This window comes from Schistocerca gregaria, chromosome 5, assembly GCF_023897955.1.
Source record: "Schistocerca gregaria isolate iqSchGreg1 chromosome 5, iqSchGreg1.2, whole genome shotgun sequence".
Lineage (NCBI taxonomy): Eukaryota > Metazoa > Arthropoda > Insecta > Orthoptera > Acrididae > Schistocerca > Schistocerca gregaria.
In genome coordinates this window covers 157,193,958-157,210,965 of record NC_064924.1, presented here as the reverse complement: position 1 = coordinate 157,210,965, position 17,008 = coordinate 157,193,958, and the positions used below count along the sequence as shown (strand labels likewise).

At 40.9% G+C, this 17,008-nt stretch overlaps 1 protein-coding gene across 3 annotated transcripts in view; it reads left to right on the top strand.

Moving 5' to 3' along the window:
- LOC126272803 (histone H3-3-like) overlaps nt 1-17,008 on the top strand; it is an 80,274-nt gene that overhangs the window by 59,630 nt on the left and 3,636 nt on the right. The gene's annotated exons all lie outside the window — the stretch shown is intronic.

The following is a 17,008-nucleotide window of genomic DNA, read 5'->3' as shown; positions in this document are numbered from 1 at the left end:
GTATTCCTTTTTGCCTGCTTCATTTACTGCATTTTTATATTTTCTCCTTTCATCAATTAAATTCAATATTTCTTCTGTTACCCAAGGATTTCTAGCAGCCCTCATCTTTGTACCTACTTTATCCTCTGCTGCCTTCACTACTACATCCCTCAGAGCTACCCATTCTTCTTCTACTGTATTTCTTTCCCCTATTCCTGTCAATTGTTCCCTTATGCTCTCTCTGAAACTCTGTACAACCTCTGGTTCTTTCAGTTTATCCAGGTCCCATCTCCTTAATTTCCCACATTTTTGCAGTTTCTTCAGTTTTAATCTACAGGTCATAACCAATAGATTGTGGTCAGAGTCCACATCTGCCCCTGGAAATGTCTTACAACTTAAAACCTGGTTCCTAAATCTCTGTCTTACCATTATATAATCTATCTGATACCTTTTAGTATCTCCAGGGTTCTTCCACGTATACAACCTTCTTTCATGATTCTTAAACCAAGTGTTAACTATGATTAAGTTATGCTCTGTGCAAAATTCTAACAGACGGCTTACTCTTTCATTTCTTAGCCCCAATCCATATTCACCTACTATGTTTCCTTCTCTCCCTTTTCCTACACTCGAATTCCAGTCACCCATTACTATTAAATTTTCGTCTCCCTTCACTATCTGAATAATTTCTTTTATTTCATCGTACATTTCTTCCATTTCTTCATCATCTGCAGAGCTAGTTGGCATATAAACTTGTACTACTGTAGTAGGTGTGGGCTTCGTATCTATCTTGGCCACAATAATGCGTTCACTATGCTGTTTGTAGTAGCTTACCCGCATTCCTATTTTCCTATTCATTATTAAACCTACTCCTGCATTACCCCTATTTGATTTTGTGTTTATAACCCTGTAGTCACCTGACGAGAAGTCTTGTTCCTCCTGCCACCGAACCTCACTAATTCCCACTATATCTAACTTTAACCTATCCATTTCCCTTTTTAAATTTTCTAACCTACCTGCCCGATTAAGGGATCTGACATTCCACGCTCCGATCCGTAGAACGCCAGTTTTCTTTCTCCTGATAACGACATCCTCCTGAGTAGTCCCCGCCTGGAGATCCGAATGGGGGACTATTTTACCTCCGGAATATTTTACCCAAGAGGATGCCATCATCATTTAATCATACAGTAAAGCTGCATGTCCTCGGGAAAAATTACGGCTGTAGTTTCCCCTTGCTTTCAGCCGTTCGCAGTACCAGCACAGCAAGGCCGTTTTGGTTAATGTTGCAAGGCCAGATCAGTCAATCATCCAGACTGTTGCCCCTGCAACTACTGAAAAGGCTGCTGCCCCTCTTCAGGAACCACACGTTTGTCTGGCCTCTCAACAGATACCCCTCCGTTGTGGTTGCACCTACGGTACGGCCATCTGTATCGCTGAGGCACGCAAGCCTCCCCACCAACGGCAAGGTCCATGGTTCATGGGGGGAGGTGAAATAGGTTAGAGGAAACAATCTAAGGATCCCAAGAGTGCCTTCTAATTTTACACAGGGCACTTAAATAATTTTACTTTCAAGCTTGAGAACGTGTGTAAAGAAACCTGTATCAGACTTGGGATCCTGTGGTAAAGAAACCCACCCGTGGCTGTTGCTAAGCTATTGGGTGTGGCGCCTATGGCAATGGGAATGCTAGTTTTCTCAAGTGAAATGAAACTAGCAGTGGTTAAGCCACCATGGACCATAGCAACTCATTTATACACTTCTTTTCCATCAGTAAGTTGGTGTTGTTCATTAAACAGGCACCTAATAATTAGATTATTATGCAAATAAATTTTACAATTTACATTCATTCTTAATAATAATTTTGTGTGTGTGTGTGTGTGTGTGAGAGAGAGAGAGAGAGAGAGAGAGAGAGAGAGAGAGAGAGAGAGAGAGAGAGAGAGAGAGAGAGAGAGGGAGGGGGAGAGAGAGAGGGAGGGGGAGAGAGAGAGGGAGGGGAGAGAGAGAGAGGGGGAGGGAGAGAGAGAGGGAGGGAGGGAGAGAGAGAGGGAGGGAGGGAGAGAGAGAGAGAGGGAGGGAGAGAGAGAGGGAGGGAGAGAGAGAGAGAGGGAGGGAGAGAGAGAGAGAGGGAGGGAGGGAGGGAGGGAGGGAGGGAGGGAGGGAGAGGGAGGGAGAGGGAGGGAGGGAGGGAGGGAGGGAGGGAGGGAGGGAGGGAGGGAATAACATTGTTTCTATTTTTATTCCTTTGCTATTCGGACTTAAGTTAGGTCCTATTCATCAGGACTTCTTATTTCACTTATTCTAGACATTAATGAACATGTATAAGGTGAAATAGAAGATTTCAGGTATAATTTGAGTGCCAGAAAAATGTGTTCAAACTTCCAGTGTGCCTCTTTGATGATGCTACTTTTTAGGGCCTTATATGCTTGCATTGCAAAAAGCAAATCCAATTTTCTAGATAGTTTAGAATATGCTCTTTCTAAGGACCATAGTTTAGAAGAGTTTGGAGAAATCACTTTTGTGAAAAATTTGACTAAAAATACCCATTTTTAGCACTTTTTGAAAAATCTTCAACTTTACCCTAGATTTGTGAAATATGGAAAGCAACAGGAGAATGAAATTTCATATTCTAAGTCCTTGTGTTGGTGTGTCATGGTGTGCGAAGTTTCATGTACATCCCACAATTACTTTTGGAGATATAAGAAACTAAAGTTCGCATTTTTTTTTAAACAGCTATTTTTTTTTGACCAACTTTGCTTCAAATTATCTATATGAAAATTGCTCAAAAATCCTTTTCTTAATATTTTACTTTAAAGAGCTCTAAAAGTTGTATAAGATGACCAAGTTTTGTTTCTTTCATGCAAATACATACAGAGATATCTCAAAGTTGCTGAAAATTCAAGGACGCACTATAGAAAGCTGTGCTATGGTCTTAAACAAGTGACTGTATCTCCGAAAGCATTGAATTTTTGAAACTGAACCTTTACCAGTGTTCATTGAGAACCTGTGTGAAAGTTCATACAAAATTTCATCAAAATCCATGTGGGTCACGTGGGAGCCTCTAGACCATTTGGCATGGAATGACCCAAATCTCATGTTGTCGAGGACTGGTATTGTGAGTGTGAGAGGGAATTGTTGCATCTCTGCTGGCCACCATAGTCACCAGATCGCAGTATTATTGACCCTTAGTGCTTGACTTTGGTGAGAAGGGTGTCTGATCGTTATCCATCTCCATCATTATTATCTGACTTTCTGTTTTGCAAAAAGAGTTGAATAAGATTCCCTTGAAAACCCTGCAGGACCTGTGTTTATCCATTCCAAGAAAACTGGATGCTGTTCTGAATGTCAGTTGTTTTCCTAAATTGTATAAGGCCAGGGAATATGTTGTATTTGTGGTGTTTCCATATTTTTCTTAACCCCCTGTATTTTTGACCTGATGTCTGACAATCTTGGCCTTCCTCCCAATCCCCAAGGCAGATTTTTCTTAGTATATGTTGTGAGCTATTCCTACCCCCCTCCCCCCTTTTTCCTCTTTCTCTGTCCAAGGTCCCTGTCTGTGACCCCTCTGAAGAAAGAATTTGTGGTTTCAAAAGCTGGAAGCGCTTTTTTAAGAAAACAACCTGTGCTGGGAACTGTGCTTCATGAAAGTAAGTGAAGGTCGACCTGTTTCTGTTTGTTGTTTTAATGGTTTTCTGAATGTAATCTTCTTTTATATAAAGTAATGATAATATTTGTGAACACCACTAAGCTTTCCATGGCATGGTTGATTTTAAGCCTTTCAGCTTCCTCCAGCCTGAGAACTGGCATGAGAAACCTACAGTTTAATACATAATTTGATCCACAGTGTAACTTAAAATTTGATACATAGGACAAAATGATGCTGTAGGTGGCCCACATCTTGTGAAAAGAAATCCTATCCTGAAACTAAACTGTTAACACTTACCAGTAGAGTCGCAAGGTCATGTTATGGTCTTCAGTCCAAAGAGTAGTGTGTTGCAGCTTTCCACACTGGTGTATCTTGTGCAAGCTTCTTCTGCTCTAGGAGTTTTACTCCCCACACTTCCTTCTGTTACCAAATCTATTATTCCTTGATGCCTCAAGATTCATTTTATCAACTGATTCCTTATTTTAGTCAAGTTGTGCTGTAAAATTTCCTTTCTCCCTGATTCAGTTCAGTACATCTTCAATAGTTAACTAATCTAACCATTTTAAGAATTCATCTGTAGCATGACATCTCTAAAGCTTGTATTCTCTTTTTATTTGCAGTGTTTACTATCCACAAAGCTACATACAGTTGGTAGATTTGTCTGCATTGTGAGACCTCTTGCAGTAGCTTCAGGATGAGAAAGTATTGATAATAAATGAATAAACTTGCACAAAATGCTGTAGAGAGAGGGTTTGTAAGAAAGCAAATTTGAAAAGTTGCCACAATATCTGAAATCATCTTTATTTCAAAACTAGGGGGGAAAGAAATGAATGTCAGCTCAGACCTCATCAAAGAATTTTATGCAGTCAGCAGATATTTTTCAGAAGCAGTTGTCAGTATGTAGGCCATATGCTATTTCAGGGTTTTTAATTTTAAAAGTTACAGATTTTACACTTCGTTTTGATCGTCGCTGTCTTTCAGAAACAGCAGAACTATAACAGAATGCTTAATTCAAAACACTCATTAGTAATCTATAATTCATAGTTAAGCATCAGAGTCATTATGGGCACTGTTTATTTAGTCTTGTGTCTTGGTTGCTAAATATCATTGCCATCAATGATATAGGTTTTACTGTAACAGTTTATGGCATGGGTGATTTGGCAAGAAAGCAAGAATTGTATTCAGTAGTGACCTGGGGGGACATTTTTTCCAGAGAAATAATAACTAAGCAAGGCTTACATGCTGTGGACATGTGTTACCTGGAAAGTAGGTGCTCCTGCAGAATCATCGAAACTGGCAGTGAAATTGACATTTTGTACATGCTCCTTAAACAAGATTCTGCAATAAAAGGCACGGTGTCCCAAGTGAATAGACAGCCATTTTCAGCTCTTTCCACGTTTCTTCATTCCATGTTGGACAGTGCTTATAAGACAATATGGAGGAAATTGCTACCAGTTGGTTGGCAACATATGGGCATTTAACTTCTAAGAAAGGAGTATACAAACAGCTACTCCATACCATGAGAAATATTCAGTGATGGGGACAGTTTGGTAGCAAATTGGCGGAATGTACCTATAAATCAAATATCATTGTTATGTGTTTTATCCTCCATCGCATCAGAATTTATCTGTTTCGCACCAGCCTTCCTGCGTTGTATTTGACCATGAATGACACCTGTATAGTGTCCTCAGTATGTTGTGTCTGTTGCAGTCAGAACATTATTCTTTGTAGTTGGGAGTGCATTATGTCACAGCTTAATGAATGCAAACATGAGGAAATCATTGGTGCTTGAATGTGGGTGGTTCCATACTCAAGGTAGCCAAATTGTTTGGTATTTAAAGAGGCACCATATCAAAGATTTATAATGGAAAAAGCATCATCTTCCAAGTCGCAATGCACATGGAAAGTTCGTGTTGAGTAATTGTGGTGGACATTCATTGAAGAGGATTGTGATGAGAAATAAAGAGAATGACAACTGTAAAAGTTACTGCAGAACTGAATGTCGCACACACGATCCCTGTCAGCACCAAAACACTATGAAGGCAGCTCGGAATTGCATGGCAAGCTGGAATTCTGAAACCATTCATCAGTGCTGCAAATGCCAGGGAAAGGAAAATGTAGTGCCAAAGCCATAAATCGTGACTGTGGAGCAATGTAAGACATTTATTTGGTTGAATGAGTCTTGTTTTGCACTATTCCTGACTTCTCACTGAATTTATGCCTGAACAGTGAAAGATGGTGGGGGGTTTGGGTATCCATATCATGGTATTCCATGGGCTCAATGGTTACGCTGCATGGTCGCATTAGTGCCTAGGACTGTGTGAACATTTGGCTCATTGGGTCCATCTCATGGTACAGTGTTTGTTTTCCAGTGGTGGTGATGTGTTCCAAGACAACCGGGCCTCTTTTCACACAGTTCTTATTGTCCAGGTCTGTCATTGTGAGGATGAGGATGAATTGTTGCATCTACCCTGGCCACCAGACACCAGATTTCAATATTATTGAACCTTTCTTATCTACTTTGGAGAGAAGAGTACTTGATCACTATCCACCTCCATCACTGTTACATGAACTTGCCACTTTTCCGCAGGAAGAATGGTGTAAGATCCCCTTAAAAACCACACAGGACCTGAATTTATCTATACGGAGATGACTGGAAGCTGCTTTGAATGCGAACAGTTTTCCTACACCATGTTTGCCATGTTAGTGTGTTGTGCATGTGGTGGTGGTGGTTCCATATTTTTGTCCATTACCTGTACATTACATATCACATTACAAGTGTCATCGCTTGTGTGAACCTCCTGATCCTCAGGCATGTTACTCAAAGGATTCAGTCTTGTCAGCAGTATGATTAACGGTACAAACATGTTTCCTCTTTCTTCTACCCTCTCCCCCCTCCTGAGGTGGAGGAGGAGGAGCCATCATAGGTGGCTTTGAATCTGCATCCTTCTGAAATAAATATGTCTGGATCACTTCATTATACATAATATTTACAGCATGACTAATGTCCTCGGTAGCTTCCTGAATATTCTCTGCAGTATCTACAACAAAATAATAATCTTTAGTTCCACTGTACATTACACAAGTATCATTGTCACCTGTAATTCTCTGTACATCTCACTCACACCCCACAGCCTCAAAACAACACCCATTAACACCCATTGGCGTAGATACTGCTGTATCTAAGTCAGTATCACTGGTTTTGTTACTCACACACTCATTTATTTCAGTATAACATATATTCACTAAGTCCTACCATGTTACTACTTCCTGCATTCACGCAAGTCCTACCTTTCTGTCATCTTTCAAGCCTCTCCAAAATTCACATTTTCCTTATTGCCTGAGAAATATAATTGTGTGTGTTTTTAACCCACCACACATCTTATTCTTTCTACCTCTTTATCAGCATACTCTGTAGTAACTTTCCTACGCAAAGCTCTCTTCTGTTCACAACCGTTAATCACTGTGTCTGTTCTGCTCTCATAGTCTTTATTTTCTTGGCTATATTTGTGTTGAATTTATCATAGCTCGACTAATTGAGCTGCTAAAACCTTCAGCATTTCCTCCAGGATAGCCCCCTTTGGTATTGGTTATGGCATGGTTAACCCTTTATCAATTTCACGCACATGACTACTACCGTACATACTTAAACATAAGTGATTTACTTTTAAAAAAATAAGTAAATACAGGGTGTATCAAGAAGACTCACCTGATAAAAAAAAAGTCATAACTATTATATTATTTGAGATATGTGCGTGAACAATGTACTGTTGGAAAAAGCAAACTCTTGAGTTTCACACGGCTCCTGTTAGCTAGCAGCAGTTTGCGCCTATTACAGTTCTAGTAAAAATGGTCTCAGGACAACAGAAATCACTTTGTGTTCTACGTTTGCGCAGTCTGGGTCAGTAATAACTATTCAGAATGAATTTCATACTAGGTGTGGTGTGGATCCTCCTACAGCATAGAGCAGGCTGTTCCAGCTCGTCGGCTCTGTTGTGAGCCGCGGAGCGCTCCCTGCTCCAGGGAGCAGTGTCGCTTGCTGTGACCATTAAAGTGGGCCGGCACGTGGCACGGCTAGCTGAGGCACACGGGAAGGCAAGTGTTTTCATGTGCCAGCTGCATCTTACAAGATCGACAACCTCACACTCTTAGCTGCTAAGACGTGGTTACGTGCTACACCAGAAAATACGATGTTCAGGAAATAAATAAGGGAACTGTTTTACAAGAAACTGCATACTAAATTTATAGGGCTTTTGTAGCATCCTTAACAAACGATTGTTCCTTATTTTTTACTCTTTTCATTGATGAGAAAAGCTGCTCACAACAATACGTAGATCCAAACATGAACATGATATGAGCGGCATTGTTGTGAAGCTTGGGAAATGTTTTTTGCTGTAATGAACGAAACCATCGTGACAGATCCAACGTGTTGTAGTACCTCTCTTTCAACAAAGTTGAATTATGCAAATAAATAATCTCCAATTGAAGTGACGATGACAAGTAGCTCCAAAATGGTTCAAATGGCTCTGAGCACTATGGGACTCAACATCTGAGGTCATCAGTCCCCTATAACTTAGAACTACTTAAACCTAACTAACATAAGGACATTACACACATCCATGCCCGAGGCAAGATTCGAACCTGCAACCGTAGCGGCCACGTGGTTCCAAACTGAAGCGCCTAGAACCACTCGGCCACACCGGCCGGCGATGACAAGTCATCGGGGGAAACTGAAAAAGGAGTGCTGAACACCTGAAGTTCCATTTCCTAACTAGTGAGGTCTCGGAATTGTGTTTCAAACGACGTGATGAGCTGCTTTAACTTTGCTCGGTAATCGTCAAAAGTAGTACCTTCAGGTAGTTTTAAAGAAGAACGTTAAATGTCCATTACTCATCTGCCTGTCAAATAAACGTAACTTTTTCATGAACGCTTTGATCTAGTCGTGCATGTCAACGATTTGCTGCCCTTTGCCCTGCAATGACAGATTTAAATTATTCAGATGCATAGCTATGTCAGCTAGGAAGGTCAGGTCTGATATCCATTTTATATCTTTCAGACAACGCATTTCTTCCCATTTCATTTAGAGAAAAAGGGATATTTATTCACGAATGGCAAAGAAAACATCAAGAACTTTTCCCCGACTCAGCCAACAAACTGTACTGTGGTAAGGTATGTCCCCATACTCCGCTTCCATATCTTTCAGAAATCCTTTAAATTGGTGATGATTCATACCGTGACGCCGCACAAAATTCACACATTTCACGACATCTTTCATTACGCCACCTAGCTCTACTGTTTCAGCACACGGTGCCTCTTTGTGAATAAAACAATGAAGAGTCAAAATGTATTTCCCGAATTCATCCCTGGGTTTATTTTTCAAACGAGAAGAAAAACCTGGGTGACGCCCGATCATTTGTGGTGCACCGTTCTGTCGCTACAGAATGGAGCTTATCCCACGGCAAATTCATATTGTCAACTGATTCACAAACCGCTTCAAAAATGTCACGTCCTGCTGCGGTGTAATCGATTGGTACGAAATCCGAGAGTTCTTCAGTTACTTGCAGCTCCATGTTGACACTACGCACAAAGACTGCAAGCTGAGCACAGTCCGATATGCTGGTGCTTTCGTCAAGCGCTAGCGAAAATGCAACAAAGCTCTCCGCCTTTTTCCTGAGATGTGTCTCTAAATCCGCTGCCATGTCCAGGATTCGATGAGACATTGTTTGCTTTGACAGGCAAACCCCTTCAATTGCCTGCATTTCCCTTGGAAACAAACATTCTGCAACTGCTAGCATGCACGATTTTACGAGTGGTCCCACCAAAAACGGCTTGCCACTCATCGCAGTGATGAGAGCGACCCTGTAGCTTGCTCGAATTGCAGATTCAATAATGTTTTCTCAGCTCTCATTCACCTGAAAACTTTAAACGCATTACAGAACACGAACTATGTTGCATGTTTTGATACCCTCCATATTACGAAACTGTTTTTAAACTTACGTCTGGTATGTCGTTCTTAAGCCTGGCTACCAGTTCTGTGCGTGCAACGCCTTCTACCTGATCATAGTGCGCTGCGTGAAGGCATGTATAATGTCATCGTATATTGTACCTCTTCGCAGAATTAAATACTTTATGACATACAAGACACTGCGGACGACCATCCCTCTCAATTAATAGAAAGGTACCCTCCAACAGAGGTACAGGGCTCCCGCTGCTAGTCATAGCTGTCATTGAACACGGATTATTGCGTCAGTTACGGCTACATGCGGCCAGGGGGCAGTGAGTTCGCTTTCCCCCTCCATGCGGGCTCAGAGCTGCTGCAGTGAGCGCTCCGGCTCCCTGGAGCTTGGTTGAAACAGCCTGGCATAGAGCATTAGATGGTAGCATGAGTAATTCCGAGAAACAGGTTGTTTGTGCAAATCGCCGGGCTGTCACCGGGTGTCTGAGACAGACGTTGAATGCATCTGCCATAGTTTCACAAGAAGTCTGCTGAAATTCATTTGCCATGCGGTTAGACAGCTTAAAATCCCCCTGATGTCCATCTGGCATGTGTTGATGTTTACACATGAAACCATACAAAATTCAGCTACTGTAAGCTCTTCATGAAGGTGACAAACAACAGCATGTGGAATTCTGTAATTTCGTTCTTGGGAAGAGGGAATATCACAGTTTCCTTCCATGTTTAGTGACTAGGCAACATTCCCTTTAAATGGAAAGGTGAACTGTCGTAATGAGAGAATATGAAGCTTGTACAACAAGAGGAGGACTCTCCAAAATTAAGTGTGTTTTGTGCAGTTTCGTGGGAAAAGGTGTATGGTCAATTTTTCTTTGCCAAGAACACTGTTGCAAGAAGCACCTATCTTGATATGCTTGAGAACTTTCTTTTCCCACAGTTGGAGACTCAATTCAAATGACTTCATTCACCAACAGGATAGGGCATCACCACACTTGCATCTGAAGTACGGGAATTTTTAAGTCAATAGATTACTGAACCATGGATCAGTCTCACTGCACCAAATTAGTGGCTGCCAAGGTCACTGGACCTGACTGTGTGATTATTTCTTGTGGGAGGTTTATAAAAGACTTTATGAGCCTTCATTACCAGCAACAATGAATGAACTGAGACCTTGCATAACAGCAGCTGTGGAAGCTGTAACTCAAGACGTGCTCACTGCAGTGTGGGAACAATTCAAATACCACATTGACTTATGAAATGCATCTCATAGGGGACATACTGAACACCTGTACCTCATCAAAAAACAAAATTCATTGTATATATTTATTAGTTTCAAGAATATAGACATGCCAAATCAGATGATTCTTTTCGGTCACACTGTGTAGTAAGATGTTACCTGTTCCAAATGTCACAAACTAGCAGATGTTCCCTACAATTCTCAGACTCTTATGTTGTGGAAATTCTGTCCACTAATTTCAAGAAAACATTAGTAACTGGAAAAGCAAAACCAAGTGACAAGAACAACACTTAATTGTAGCACTGTCATAATGCTTCTTGATGAAACTCAACTTTAACCCCTGAATCGCTACACATGTTTAACGCCTTGTACACTTCTACGCAATAAGCCACACCTCTTGCACACAGTAACCAGGCAACAACTAACATTTGTATTTACACATTGTCAGAACACCATCTGTATTTACTTACCACATTTAACACATGAAAACTGAATTGACAGCCTGGTGGAAGATGACACGGTATTTGCAGTGTGTGTGTGGGGGGGAGGGGGGGGGGGGGGGGGGACAGCTAAAAAAATCTCTGCACTCGCTCTACTGCATGTCTCAGTGTTAACAGATGCAGGTGCGGTATTATGCTCGGTCCGGTTGCAGATGTGAGTTCCATGTCTTGACATCAAAATGTAGAGGTGTGGGATGGACGACCTCAACAGTGGTTGGATTGAACTGTGGCGATATATTGTTGTGAGTTAGATGATTGATGGTTGCTAATAGAAATGTCATTATTAGTGTACATTCTGTTAAAGAACAAACTACGACATTCATAGGGATGCTGTCTGCTGATGTTCTCCCTGCGTGTGTTTACAAGACAGTGAATGAGTAGGTGCTGATACAAGCAGGCAACCAGCAGCCTGCTGTGTGGCAAGTTGACACGGAGTATGTGGCAGCACATGTGTCCTGTTTTGGCACAACTGTACAGCTTAAGGCAAGGTGTAGCAGAAGGCATGGAAATCAGCTGCGATTTTTGAAAAAGAAGACATCCCTCAGCAGCAGCAGTAGTGGTGCAGCAGAGGCGTGCAGAATTAGTATACCCAATAAGGTGTTGATGGTTGAGCAGCTGCACTGTCCTAGTCTCAAAACAGCTGCCCTCCAGGGCAGAAAGCTGATTGCAGCTGAAGTAAGTGTGGAAGTGGTGAACTGGCTGGAAGTCCACAGCAGTAGACTATGGTCCAATTCTCACTGAAAGACTCGAGGCACACGAGTGAATAACAGCTGCACATCACATTGTCGAAAATCATTTCAGTGTGCAGTATCGCAGCGATAATGGTGCAGCAGTAGTAGATTGGGAGCCAACCAGTATGGGCGTAGGCAGAAGAAAGCAGGCAGTATTCAATTATTTGATTTTTGTGTACATTGAGAAAGGCAACAAAAAGTGTTGGACTCACCGAATAGTTAGTTCAATGTTGCTGAAAGGAGCGTTCAAGACACTACAGATCGAAGAGAAGATGAAAATAAATTCTTAATTTTTTGATTAATGTACAGTCATGTGATTAATGAAGACTGAAACAACAGCTGTAATGTCAGCTGTTTATCTTTTCCGGGTATCTGTGTAATGGCTACAGTTTAAATGAGCTGCGATATCATTATAGAAACGGTCACACAATTCTTTGTAAAATAGTAAGGAAAGTTTGTAAAAATGCATGCAAAGTCCTGCACAATGAAAGCATACTGTCATTCACAGAAGGAAGGTGGCTAAAAAGATGCCAGGGAATTTGAGAACCATGCTGTGTGACCTGGTCAATGGAATCCCATCATCCCAAAGGGGAATGTAACTCGGTGGCTGAAGAAATATTTTCACTGGTTACTTTATAGACAATGCTGGCAAAATACCATGGCAAGATGAATGGTTGGTAATAATCGTAGTGAACACTGAATCAGTTTATCCCCAAATGTGAAAGACTATTTAGTTTATACTGCTATTAAAGTGTGTGCAATGTTGTGGCTGCAGTGCCGTAAAGCATTGATTACGCTGGTCAGGCTGAAGTAACAGAAATTAATTTAAACTGATGTTTGCTTGACTGAAGATTTGTTCATTCAATGAAAGGGCTGTCTCCAGAGGTCAGCATATGCTGCTTAGTGTTATTGCAAGTTTTAGACATCCACATTCGAGCAAAAACACTACCTTTAGAACATAAACAGAAAATAGTTTAACAGTGATGTTTATCAGTATCATTTCTCTCTCTGTATTTGGTTTCACAGCAAAACAGTCACAAAACTAGCACGTGCTTGAAACTGTGTGGCTCTCGTTTAATCCTATCATGATTCTCTTTACGCTGCATCAATGGAAGGATGACGGCAGCTGTTGCTGGGGTTATGAACAAGGTGCACTGCCCCATTCACCTACGATTGGTGCTACACACTGTTAAGTGAGGTTTCATGTGCGTAAAGCCATATGTCATGGTAAGGATGTGGTGCTGTTTCAAGCTATGTCCATGTTAACAAATAAAGCTATTTACACAAGGTTGGCATGGGGGAAACTTTGTCACTTTGAGGTCTGCGCCACCTGTGGCGGACTGTCATTTTCATTAATTTTGAAGAGTCAGAACGTGAGAGGATTTAGAGCTGCATCTCTCTCTCTCTCTCTCTCTCTCTCTCTCTCTCTCTCTCTCTGTGTGTGTGTGTGTGTGTGTGTGTGTGTGTGCACGAGGTGTGACAATAAAGCAATGAGACTTACAGGAAAAGGGGGTGGGGGTAATTGCTTCCCGTTTTAGTCAAGTTTAGGGGTCTCTCCTTCAAATTAGTTCCCTTCTGATTGCACACATGTTTCCAGTGCTTATGCCATTGATGGTAACATTTCTGGGACTCATCTTCTGTAATATCCTCTAAGACCTTCGTTACGGCTTTTTTTTTGGACATCTTGTGTTGGTTGAAAATGGTGTCCCTTGATCGCCGTTTTGACTCTTGGAAATAGAAAAAAGTCACACGGAGCAATATCTGGTGAGTAAGGTGGCTGTGGTAGTACTGAAATTTGTTTTGAGGTTAAAAATTGCTGTATTGACAGAGCAGTACGGGATGGTGCATTATTGAGATGCAGAATCTAATTATCAGCAATGTTGGCACGGACATGAAGAACTCTTTTATGAAGTCTTTCTAAAATTTCTTTGTGGTAATGTAGGTTAACTGTTTGTCCAGGAGGCACCCACTCTTTATGAACAATTCCCTTGGAATCAAAGTGGCACACATGAATGCATTTCACTTTTGACTTTAACATGTGAGGTGTTTTTTTTAAAATCCCTTTGAGCGCCATTGAAGACTTTTGACATTTTGTCTCAGGATCATACTTTGAGGGGGGGGGGGCGACAACTTTCATCACCAGTGATGACACAGCTCAACAGTTCTGGATTGATTTCCGTTCGCTCTAACAGATCAGCTGCCACATTTGTCCATGTTTCTCGCTGTTGTGGTGTAAGATTTTTGGGGACCATTTTTGCACAAATCTTTCTCATAGAAAGATCTTCAGTTACTATTAGACGAACCATTTCTCGATTGATGTTCAGTTCTTCTACAATCATTTTCACGGATAATCTTCGATCAAACTATAAGTTCACACACCCTGGGCAAGTTGACATCCATCCGTGAGGCTGATGGTTGTCCACTGTGGTCTTCATCTTCAACATTCGTTCTGCCTTCACTAAACATTTTATACCAATGAAAAATTTGAGCTCTTTACATAACCTCCTCTCCAAAAGCCTTCTGAAGCTTACTGTAAGTTGTCGTCACGTTTTCACCCAGTTCAATGCAAAAAGAAATGGCATACCTTTGCGCAATATTATGCGGTTCCATTTCCAAACAAGTGTTAACTTATTACAGCACAACTCACGACTGAGCAGTTGCATCGATGTGGCGCTTGGACTAGAAGCAGCTTATAGACCAAGGTCAAAGATGTTGTGCCTATGCAAGCCAGCAGGGTTGTGACATCTTGCCAAGAAAATAAGTCTCATTACTTTATTGCCACACCTTTTATATAAAATAATAATAATAATAATAATAATAATAATAATAATAATAGTGCCACATCTTATAGTTGCACTGGGCATACTTTGAAAAATGTATTCACTTTGTAGAATGTAGTCGCTGCCCAGTTTTAGGACATAGCTATACTGCTTATGAAATACAGCTAATATAATAAAATTTATTTTAACAGCAGAAGGAAAGCAATACCTCTTTCCTTTTGTGAATAAATAATATATATTGACATTTGGCTGCAATGAGCTACGAAGTGAAACTCTTAGTGTTACGGCCACACACTATGGGAATTTGTGTCTCGTGTTTCTCTTCCATATGTGATTTACGAAGCCTGTTACAATAACATTTTCAGTTAACATTGCATTAAGAGCTATTTTCATTTTAACCCTCAAGTGGGTGCACTATTGTAGAAAGTACAGCGATGATTTTTATGCCTTATCAGTGCATTAAGCCTCGACTATGGGTCGGTGGGTGGGTGTTGCGTGCGCGCCACAAAAAATTACGACAGCAGTGGCTTTTATGCCTTATTGGTGCCTTAATGTTGAGGTGTTGGGCGCAGGCTTGCTTTTACTTTAAAATGTCCATGTTTTAAATCTTACAAAGCAAGCTTGCACATGTGATGACTTTGGGCATGGCTGCCACAAGATTAAAATTGGAGACAGAAATTGCAGATCCAGCGGCAGAGTTGGCTATTAGTGTATACATAAATTGTTATTATTTACCTAGCAGTTTCATTCATGAAACATTCAGTAATTGCTTAACTGACATATTGTTGAAAAAATGACATGTATTCCACAGAGCAACAAATATGAAATGGAATTTTCCTATTAATATAACTAAAGTGTTTCGCGTTCTGCGAGTTTCGTGCTCATTTATTTTATACTTACCTATTTGGGCTTTCTTGATGCAGGCTGGTAAAATGCAATTTTGCATATGATTATAACAGTTACTGCACACTTACTTATGTTATCTGTGAAAAATAGCACTTTCTTCCTCTTGGACGAAAAAGTTAAATCTGCACACCTACAGTGGTGTGCATTACGTTTTTTATCCACGGGCAGTGGGTTTCGCCAGATAAGAGATGCAAATCCCCTACTCACTTGGTACCTGGTTATAGAAATTCCATTTTTCAGCTGGGATATGCTGTCACATGTTAAGTAAGGCTTTCTTCTTGACACTTTCTATTGGCAGAAGTGTGTCACACAAAATAGGGAAAACTGTAATGTTACCCAACAGCAAATTTCTTTTCCTAGTACCTCTTGGCTTCTTCACTATGCTGTGACAAATCCACAGTTGCTGGCTGTTCAGTTTTTCTTCCCCTTAGTGTGGTAGGGTTCTCGGAAGAAATTTGCAGCCAAACACTTAGTTATTTTGATTGAGTCTCAGTGCAATCCTCGGTGTAGTTAGCACAGATTCCTGAAATACTCTGGTTTCATCTTGCAGACAAGACATCCTTTGTCCTTGGCACTGTGAATGGCTGAAATTGAAACATCTAGGTGAAAGGATATTTCATCCCTTCCCATATTTGCAAAATCTCTATCACATAACGGGAAATTATGTCCTGTAACAAGGAATTTCTTGTCCGCAGAAGTTAAATGGTTATGGATGATCAGATTTTCATAAAATGCCCTAATATTTTGAACACTTCTCACAAAATCTGCAGTATTTAGGCTTAGGTGGAAATGAAAACATATGAAAAATTGGAGTTATCATCGAAACTTTCCAGTTTCTTTTCTCTGAATGCTGTCCTTCACTTTGTCTAACACAACATAGAAACTCTTAAGACACATTTTGGAAATGGTCCAGATACATGTTCAGCTACTTCACTACATCAAATGTGCCATATTTATTTTCTTATTTCAACCTTAATGGATGTACCCAATAAGTTCTTCTCTGCTGAACATTTACAAATTGCAAAGGATCAGTGCACCACTGTTGTCGTCTGATGATCACTATCTTCGACACATTCTGATCCACTCGTCCTGCATCTCTCTGACAATGCCCCTTCAGTGTGCATTGCTCATGTCTCTCAAGCACCACATTCCTGCCTCACCACCGCCAGGCACCTGTGCCACGCCATTTCTGTGTGAATTGGGCATATGTCAGAAGTAGGACTGCAGCTGGTGGAGACTGATCTCATGCTGGCTCTTTATAGAATAATATTGCCTGATTAACCA